This window comes from Ursus arctos, chromosome X (assembly GCF_023065955.2).
Source record: "Ursus arctos isolate Adak ecotype North America chromosome X, UrsArc2.0, whole genome shotgun sequence".
NCBI classification, from domain to species: Eukaryota; Metazoa; Chordata; class Mammalia; order Carnivora; family Ursidae; genus Ursus; species Ursus arctos.
Window position 1 is genome coordinate 39,219,755 of NC_079873.1, and position 11,039 is coordinate 39,230,793.

Here is an 11,039-nt window from a genome sequence, read left to right on the forward strand (position 1 = left end):
GGGAAATTGTTGGAGATCGCTGGCAAGAAGCACCCCTGAAGGTTTCCACCTAACCTCTGAAAAGTTTTGGGGGCCAGCCAACTCCACGCTCACATCAACTGTTTTCTTCCAAACCCTTGAAGTCATCAAGTTTTACTAAGCACGAAACTTATATGTTGCAAACCAGTTCTTTTCCTGCTTGATGCCATTGGCGATCTTCTCAAAAACACTATGACAAGACAGGGGCGCCTGGGTGGCACAGCGGTTAAGCGTCTGCCTTTGGCTCAGGGCGTGATCCCGGCGTTATGGGATCGAGCCCCACATCAGGCTCCTCCGCTAGGAGCTTGCTTCTTCCTCTCCCACTCCCCCTGCTTGTGTTCCCTCTCTCGCTGGCTGTCTCTATCTCTGTCGAATAAATAAATAAAATCTTTTTTAAAAAAATACTATGACAAGACAAGTTCAGAGAAGGAAAACCTCGAAGAGGCATTCCCTATCGCTCCATTTTTTAAATGTTTTTTTATTATATTATGTTAGTCACCATACAGTACATCCCTGGCTTCCGATGTAAAGTTCGATGATTCATTAGTTGCGTATAACACCCAGTGCTCCATGCAACACGTGCCCTCCTTACTACCCATCACCAGCCTATCCCATTCCCCCAGCCCCCTCCCCTCTGAAGCCCTCAGTTTGTTTCTCAGAGTCCATAGTCTCTCATGCTTCATTCCCCCTTCTGGTTACCCCCCCTTTCTTTCAATCACTGGGGGACATTTGCTCTTGAGGTCAAAGGGCTGGACACATGAAAAGAGAAACTATGCATCGAGGCTGGAAGTGGCAGGAACTATTATCAGAGGGAAAACTAAAGCCAAGAGAGATAAGTAACCTGCCCAAGTTTGAACACAAGCACGTTTAATTATGAAGATGTCTTGCTTCTCGGAAGAGAGCTTATGAAAAATGGGGCACAGAAAGAACAGAAAACATTTGAACACACGAGGCTGTGGTTACCTAATACCACATCCGAAGAAAAACAGAGGAATCAAGTAGATCGGGAGCTGATTGCTTTTCCTCTTTCAACTGCCGTTTCTGCCACCGGCCCACCAAGTCTATCATACGTCCCTTTACTCCGTGTTAACCCCCTCACTCCCTGCGTTTCCTCCATGTGGCCTACCCACTTTCTTTTAACCCACAGACCTACCTCCCTCCATACTAGTTGCTAGCAGGACTTGACAAGGTAAGGTATTTCTACGGTAGAACTGTGTAAATTGCAAAGTGCCACAAAAACAGACACATAGATCAATGGAACAGAATAGAAAACCCAGAAATGGACCCACAACTATATGGTCAACTAACCTTCGACAAAGCAGGAAAGAATATCCAATGGGGGAGAAAAAAAAACCGGTCTCTTCAACACATGGTGCTAAGCAAACTGGACGGCAACATGCAAAAGAATGAAACTGAACCACTTCTTACACCATCCACAAAAATACATCCAAAATGACCTAAATGGGAGACAGGAATCCATCAGAATCCTAGAGGAGAACATAGGCAGTAACCTCTTTGACATCGGCCGTAGCAACTTCTTTCTAGATATGCCTCCTGAGGCAAGGGAAACAAAAGCAAAAATGAACTATTGGGACTTCATCAAGATAAAAAGCTTCTGCACAGTGAAGGAAACAACCAACAAAACTGAAAGGCAGCCTATGGAATGGGAGAAGATATTTGCAAATGGCATATCTGATAAAGGGTTAGCATCCAAAATCTATAAAGAACTTACCAAACTCAACACCCAAAAAACAAATAATCCAGTTAAAGAAATGGGCAGAAGACATGAATAGACACCACCTTTCCAAAGAAGACATCCAGATGGCCAACAGACACATGAAAAGATGCTCACCATCACTCATCAGGGAAACACAAATCAAAACCACGATGAAATATCAACTCACACTTGTCAGAATGGCTAAAATTAACCACACAAGAAACAACAGGTGTTAATAAGGTTGTGGAGAGAGGGGAGCCCTCTTGCACTATTGGTGGGAATGCAAACTGGTGCAGCCACTCTGGAAAACAGTATGGAGGTTCTTCAAAAAGTTAAAAATAGAACTACTCTATGACCCAGCAATTGCACTACTAAGTATTTACCCAAAGGGTACCAAAATACTCGTTCAAAGGGGCACATGCGCCCCAGTGTTTAGCAGCATTATCAACAATAGCCAAACTACGGAGAGAGCCCAGATGTCCATCAACTGACAGACGGATAAAGATGTGGTATAGATCTATGATGGAATAGTACTCAGCCATCCAAAAGAATGAGATCTCGCCGTTTGCAATGATGTGGATGGAGCTAGTTTACGCTAAGTGACGTAAGTCGGTCTGCGAAAGACAAATACCATGTGATCTCACTCATACGTGGAATTCAAGAAAGAAAACAGAAGAGCCTAAACAACCATGGAACCAGCCTGAGACGCAGGAAGACGCATCTGGATCTCTACAAATGAACATCTCCAGCGCTGAGTATTGAGGTACGAAGCAGGGAGCCATGAAACCGCGCACAGATATCAGAAGATAAACAGAAGGGGAGGGAGCCGCCGCGTTCGGGCGCCGGGAAGCGGTAGCCACTTGCACGGGGGAGCGGGTGGGGCTCGCGGACAGCACCCGTGAAACAGCAGATTGAGACCGTGAGCCGGGTGCGCGCGCCACCAGGCATCTCGCGGAACACCGGAATCCCGGTGCGCTCACTGGATCCAGACTGAGACCGGGAGACCCGGGAGCGCGCGGGGCGGCTGGCGGCTGGCGGCATTAGAAACACAAAGGACAGAGACGCGCCGGCCCTGGAAGTGAGGGCTGGGACGCCGGGTGTGGGGCGCACATCCCAGACGCTGCAGGGTTGAGCAGCACCAACAGAAACAGAGTTAAAGTGGCCAGAACATTAGTAGAGAACGGGCCGCAATCCCTCTCTTCTGTGACAGAGGCCGAAATTCGGCCGCTGCTGCTCTGACTCTCAGAAGAGGCACAGCAAACCGCCAGGGAAAGCCGCCAGAGAACAAAAGCCTGGAAAGACCGGCTCAGAGAGTGCCCATCCCCATCCCCCCTCGCAGGGGACACGGAGACTCTACCCAAACAGGGTTGCCTGAGTATCGGCGCGGCAGGCCCCTCCCCCAGAACACAGAAGGCAGGCTGAAAAATCAAGAAGCCCACAACCCGGGTGCCTGGGTGGCGCAGTCATTGAGCGCCTGTCTTCGGCTTAGGACGTGATCCCGGCGCTGCGGTATCGAGTCCCTCATCGGGCTCCTCCGCTGGGAGCCTGCTTCTTCCTCTCCCACTCCCCTGCTTCTGTTCCCTCTCTCGCTGGTTGGCTGCCACATAAATAAATAAATAAAATCTTTAAAGAAGAAGCCCACATCCCTAAGATCCCTATAAAACAAGGGGCACGGCCTGGGACCCAGTCAATAATTTGGGCTCTGGAAACCCCGCAACCTCTCTTCATCAGAATGACAAGAAGGAGAAGCCCCCCCCCCCCCAGCAAAGAAAAGACAGTGAGTCTGTGGCCTCTGCCACAGAAATAATGGATATGGATGTAACCAAAGTATCAGAAATGGAATTCAGAGTAACGATGGTCAAAATGATGAGTAGAATTGAAAAAACTATTAACGAAAAGGTTCCTGAGAATATAGAATCCCTAAGGACAGAAATGAGAGCGAATCTGACAGAAATTAAAAATTCTATGAGCCAAATGCAGGCAAAACTAGAGGCTCTGACGGCCAGGGTCGCAGAAGCAGAGGAACGGGTTAGTGAATTGGAGGATGGGTTAATAGAGGAAAAAACCAAAATAGAAGCTGCTCTTAAAAAATCCAAGCCCACGAATGTAGGTTATGGGAGATTACTGACTCAATGAAACGATCCAATGTTAGAATCATCGGCATCCCCGAGGGGGTTGAGAAAAACAGAGGTCTAGAAGAGATATTTGAACAAATTGTAGCTGAAAACTTCCCTAATCTAGCGAGGGAAACAAACATTCGTGTCCAAGAGGCAGAGAGGACCCCTCCCAAGCTCAACCATGACAAACCTACGCCACGTCACGTCATAGTGCAATTCGCAAATATTAGATGCAAGGATACAGTATTGAAAGTGGCCAGGGCAAAGAAATTTCTCACGTACTAAGGCAAAGGCATCAGAATTACGTCAGACCTGCCTACACAGACCTGGAATGAGAGAAACGGTTGGGGGAGCATATTTAAAGCTCTTTCAGAGAAAAACATGCAGCCAAGGATCCTTTATCCAGCAAGGCTGTCATTCAGAATTGATGGAGAAATAAAGACATTTCAGAATTGCCAGTCACTAACCAATTTCGTAACCATGAAACCAGCCCTACAGGAGATATTACGGGGGGTTCTATAAAAGTAAAAAGGCCCCAAGAGTGATACAGAACAGAAAGTCACAGCCAATACAAACAAAGACTTTACTGGCAACATGGCATCATTAAAATCATATCTCTCAGTACTCAGTCTTAATGTGAATGGCTTAAATGCTCCCATAAATGACACAGGGTTGCAGATTGGATAAAAAGAAATGACCCATCCATTTGCTGTCTACAAGAGACTCATTTCGAACCCAAAGATGCATTCAGACTGAGAGTAAGGGGATGGAGTACCATCTTTCACGCAAATGGACCTCAAAAGAAAGCTGGGGTAGCAATTCTCATATCAGATAAATTGGATTTTAAACTACAGACTATAGTTAGAGACGCAGAAGGTCACTATATTATTCTTAAAGGAAGTATCCAACAAGTGGATATGACAATTATAAATATATATGCCCCCAACAGGGGAGCAGCAAGATACACAAGCCAACTCTTAACCAGAATAAAGAGACATATAAATAAAAATACATTAATAGTAGGGGACCTCAACACTCCACTATCAGAAATAGACAGAACACCCTGGCAAAAACTAAGCAAAGAATCAAAGGCTTTGAATGCCATACTCGACGAGTTGGACCTCATAGATATATATAGAACACTACACCCCAGAACCAAAGAATACTCATTCTATTCTAATGCCCATGGAACATTCTCAAGAATAGACCATGTTCTGGGACACAAAACAGGTCTCAACCGATACCAAAAGATTGAAATTATCCCCTGCATATTCTCAGACCACAATGCTCTGAAATTGGAACTCAACCACAAGGAAAAATTTGGAAGAAATTCAAACACTTGGAGACTAAGAACCATCCTGCTCAGGAATGACTCGATAAACCAGGAAATCAAAAATCAAATTAAACAATTTATGGAAACCAATGAGAATGAAAATACAACAGTCCAAAACCTATGGGATACTGCAAAGGCAGTCCTAAGGGGGAAATACATAGCCATCCAAGCCTCACTCAAAAGAATAGAAAAATCTAAAATGCAGTTTTTATATTCTCACCTCAAAAAGCTGGAACAGCAACAGAGGGACACGCCTAATCCACGCACGAGGAAGCAGTTGACCAAAATTAGAGCTGAAATCAATCAAGCAGAAACCAGAAGTACAGTAGAGCAGATCAACAGGACTAGAAGCTGGTTCTTTGAGAGAATCAATAAAATTGACAGACCACTGGCAAGACTTATCCAAAAGAAAAGAGAAAGGACCCACATTATTAAAATTATGAATGAAAAAGGAGAGGTCACGACGAGCACCATTGAAATTGGAAGGATTATTAGAAATTTTTATCAACAGCTATATGCCAATAAACTAAGCAATCTGGAAGAGATGGAATCCTTCCTGGAAACCTATAAACTACCAAGATTGAAACCGGAAGAAATTGATTCCTTAAACAGGCCAATTAATTATGAAGAAATTGAGTCAGTGATAAACAACATTCCAAATAACAAAACTCCAGGCCCGGACGGTTTTCCTGGGGAATTCTACCAAACATTCAAAGAAGAAATAATACCTATTCTCCTAAAGCTATTTCAAAAAATAGAAACAGAAGGAAAGCTACCAAACTCATTCTATGAGGCCAATATTACCTTGATCCCCAAACCAGGCAAAGACCCCCTCAAAAAGGAGAATTACAGACCGATCTCCCTAATGAATATGGACGCCAAAATCCTCAACAAGATACTTGCTAATAGAATCCAACAGTACATTAAAAGGATTATCCATCACGATCAAGTGGGATTCATACCTGGGATGCAAGCGTGGTTCAATATTCGCAAATCAATCAGCGTGATACATCATATCAACAAGAAAAGACTCAGGAACCATATGATCCTCTCAATCAATGCCGAAAAAGCATTTGACAAAATACAGCATCCTTTCCTGATTAAAACCCTTCAGAGTGTAGGAATAGAAAGTACATTTCTCAATCTCATAAAAGCCATCTATGAAAAGCCTACTGCAAATATTATTCTCAATGGGGAAAAGCTGGAAGCCTTTCCCTTAAGATCAGGAACACGACAAGGATGCCCACTCTCGCCACTATTATTCGACATAGTACTAGAAGTCCTTGCAACAGCAATCAGACGACAAAAAGGGATCAAAGGTATTCAAATCGGCAAAGAAGTCAAAATGTCTCTCTTCGCAGATGACATGATACTCTATATGGAAAACCCAAAAGAAGCCACTCCCAAACTATTAGAAGTTATAGAGCAATTCAGTAACGTGGCGGGTTACAAAATCAATGCTCAGAAATCAGTTGCATTTCTATACACGAATAACGAGACTGAAGAAAGAGAAATTAGGGAATCCATCCCATTTACAATAGCACCAAAAACCATACGTTACCTTGGAATTAACCAGAGACGTAAAGGACCTATATTCTAGAAACTATAAATCACTCTTGAAAGACATTGAGGAAGACATAAAAAGATGGAAAGATATTCCATGCTCATGGATCGGAAGAATTAACATAGTTAAAATGTCCATGCTACCCAGAGCAATCTACACTTTCAATGCTGTCCCGATCAAAATACCGAGGACATTTTTCAAGGAACTGGAACAAATAGTCCTTAAATTTGTATGGAAACAGAAAAGGCCCCGAATCTCCAAGGAACTGTTGAAAAGGAAAAACAAAGCTGGGGGCATCACAATGCCGGATTTCGAGCTGTACTACAAAGCTGTGATCACAAAGACAGCATGGTACTGGCACAAAAACAGACACATAGACCAATGGAACAGAATAGAGAGCCCAGAAATGGACCCTCAGCTCTTTGAGCAACTAATATTTGATAAAGCAGGAAAACACATCCGGTGGGAAAAAGTCTCTTCAATAAATGGTGCTGGGAAAATTGGACAGCTACATGCAAAAGAATGAAACTTGACCACTATCTCACACCATACACAAAAATAAACTCCAAATGGATGAAAGACCTCGATGTGAGACAGGAATCCATCAAAACTCTAGAGGAGAACATAAGCAGCAACCTCTACGACATTGGCCAAAGCAAACTTTTTCATGATACATCCCCAAAGGCAAGAGAAACAAAAGATAAAATGAATTTATGGGACTTCATCAAGATTAAAAGTTTCTGCACAGCCAAGGAAACAGTCAGAAAAACTAAGAGGCAGCCCACGGAATGGGAAAATATATTTGCAAATGACACTACAGATAAAGGACTGGTATCCAAGATCTACAAAGAACTTCTCAAACTCAATACACGAGAAACATAAACAAATCAAAAAATGGGCAGAAGATATGAACAGACACTTTTCCAATGAAGACATACAAATGGCTAACAGACACATGAAAAAATATGCAAAATCATTAACCATCAAGGAAATTCAAATCAAAACCACACTGAGATACCACCTTACGCCAGTTAGAATGGCAAAAATAGACAAGGCAAGAAACAACAATTGTTGGAGAGGATGTGGAGAAAGGGGATCCCTCCTACATTGTTGGTGGGAATGCAAGTTGGTACAGCCACTCTGGAAAACAGTGTGGAGGTCCCCTAAAAAGTTAAAAATTGAGCTACCCTATGATCCAGCCATTGCACTACTGGGTGTTTACCCCAAAGATACAGACGTAGTGAAGAGAAGGGCCATATGCACCCCAATGTTCATAGCAGCATTGTCCACAATAGCTAAATCGTGGAAGGAGCCGAGATGCCCTTCAACAGATGACTGGATTAAGAAGATGTGGTCCATATATACAATGGAATATTACTCAGCTATCAGAAAGAACGAGTTCTCAACATTTGCTGCAACATGGACGGCACTGGAGGAGATAATGCTAAGTGAAATAAGTCAAGCAGAGAAAGACAACTATCATATGATTTCTCTCATCTATGGAACATAAGAACTAGGATGATCGGTAGGGGAAGAGAGGGATAAAGAAAGGGGGGGTAATCAGAAGGGGGAATGAAGCATGAGAGACTATGGACTCTGAGAAACAAACTGAGGGCTACAGAGTGGAGGGGGGTGGGGGAATGGGATAGACTGGTGATGGGTAGTAAGGAGGGCACGTATTGCATGGTGCACTGGGTGTTATACGCAACTAATGAATCATCGAGCCTTACATCGGAAACCGGGGATGTACTGTAATGGTGACTAACATAATATAATAAAAAATCATTAAAAAAAAAAAAAGAAAACAGAAGAACATAGGGGAATGGGGAAAAGAAAAATGGAGAGAAGGAAACAAGCCATAAGAGACTCTTAAGGATAGAGAACAAACTGCAGGTTGCTATGGGGAGGCGGGCCGGGGACGGGCTAGATGAGTGACGGGTATTAAAGAAGGCACGTGCTGTGATGAGCCCTGGGTGTTGTGTGTAAGTGATGAATCACTGAATTGTACTCCAGAAACCAATACTGCACTGTATGTTAACTAACAAAATTTAAACTTAAAAAAATGTGTTTTTATAAACTGCAAAATGCCATTTAAATGTGAAGGATTATTATTATTATTATTATTATTATTATTATTATTATTTACACTAACCTGATGTCAACGTCCTGTCCTACCACCCTGTTTGGCATGGCCTACAACTCCTTAAGGATCAGAAGAGATGGAACCTTATTTACCACCTTTACAATTTTTTAAAAAATTTTCATTTATTTCTTTGAGAGAGACAGGGATAGTGACAGAGAGCATGAGCAGGGAAGAGAGGGAGAAGCAGTGCTGAGCAGGGAGCCTGATGCGGGACTCAATCCCAGGACCCTGGCATCATGACCTGAGCCAAAGGCAGACGGTTCACCAGCGGAGCCACCCAGGCGCCCTATCTTTACCATTTTTAAGCAGACAGCTCGGTAATGTTAAGTATATTCACATTGCTGTACAATCAACCTCCAGAACTTTTTCATCTTGCAAAACCAAGATTCTGTACCTGTTAAACAACAGCTTTCCATTCCTCCCCTCCCCTCCATCCCCGGCAACTACCATTCTACTTTCTATCTCTATAAACTTGACTATTCTGGACACCTCATATACATATAGTAATACAGTATTTGTCTTTTTACGGTATTTGTGACTGGACTATTTCACCTGGCATGGTGTCCTCAAGGTTCATCCATGTTGTAGCATGTGTCAAAATTTCCTTCCTTTTTTTTTTTTTAAATAAGCTCCATGCCCAGCATGGAACGCAATGCGGGGCTTGAACTCACGACCCTGAGATCAAGAGCTGAGCTGAAGTCAAGAGTTGGATGCTTAACCGACTGAGCCACCAAGGCACCCGCAAATTTCCTCCCTTTTTAAAGCCAAGTAATATTCCACTGTGTGTATATACCACATTTTGTTTATCCGTTCATCCACTGACGGATATTTGGGTTACTTACTTGTTCTTAGAGCAGATTAAACTCAGTGCCACCAGGTCACACAAAAAGAAATGACCCCCACCCTTTCTGATCTGCTCCCTACTCTCCACTGTCATCTGTGTGTCACAGACCTGACCTTCCTCCTGTTTCTTCTACGCCTTCACTCCTGTGCCTCTCCTCCCCTCTTTGTCTTGCAGACTAGGGCAACCCGAGGGCTCTGGGACCTTCGTGTTTTTTGTGTGTGTTCCATATGGAACGCTTCACGAATTTGCGTGTCCTTCTTGCACAGGGGCCATGCTAATATTCTCTGTATCCTTCCAATTTTCTTATATGTGCTGCCGAAGTGAGCAGCCTTCCTTGTATTTATTCTTTTGTAAATACTCATGGAGATATAATTGACATATACAACATCGTGTGGGCTTAAGGGTACGACGTGTTGATCTGATGCATTTATATGCGGCAGTATGATTACCACCATGTGTTAGCTAACGCCTCTATCCCCAGCACGTAATTATCATTTCTCTTCTGTGGGGAGAACAAGTGGGATCTAGTCTTTTAGCCACTTTGAAGTTTATAATACAGTATTGTTGACTGTAATCATTGCTACGTGGGCCCTTCATTTTGGATGCCAGACTCTAAACCTGGGCTTCTGGAAAACTCTGACACTGGTGGGGTGTGTTTGTTTGTTTGTTTTTCTGCTGGGAAATGCATCATATCCTCTACCAATTCCCAGTAGATGCTGGTTCCTAGGCCCAAAGGTCCAACTGGGGCTTTTCCATGTGGGTGAATTCTCCTGACGCGGCCCCCTGCTGCCATCTGCTGGCTGTAGTCATCAATGCTTCTACGGGCCTGTGTCCTATTCGAGGGAATAGCCCTTTCCAGCCCATCATCCATCGTGGGGTAAGACTCTCAACTACTTAACTTCTTTCTTTCCCGGATTTTCCCTCTGTCCTGTTTTTCAAAGAAAGAACTTTTAGTGAATCCGTGTGCTGGTTACACCATGGTCTTATCTGCCTTGCCCAAATACGGAGAAAAAAAAAATCACCTCTCCGTATTTGGGAACTTCAATTTGCAAAGGGACAAAAGAAAAGTCCCAAAATGTCTCAGGTTCTCCTTATCTCCCTGGAAGCAGTTATATTACATTCAAATAAGTTGAATTGTAGATAATACATAAAATACCAAGTATTCTTTGATACTCAAAATGTTTCCCAAGGGTTTTGAAAACATTCCAACAGAAAACAAGATCGTTTATTGTTAACATAGACATAAAAACGAAATCTAGGGACGCCTGGGTGGCTCAGTCGGTTAAGCATCTGCCTTCGGCTC

At 43.4% G+C, this 11,039-nt stretch overlaps 1 non-coding gene across 1 annotated transcript; it reads right to left on the reverse strand.

Moving 5' to 3' along the window:
* Positions 1-9,957: 9,957 nt before the first annotated feature.
* LOC113266009 (U6 spliceosomal RNA) lies at positions 9,958-10,064 on the reverse strand. Its single transcript, XR_003320211.2, has one exon. It is a non-coding gene; the product is annotated as a U6 spliceosomal RNA (small nuclear RNA).
* Positions 10,065-11,039: the final 975 nt, after the last annotated feature.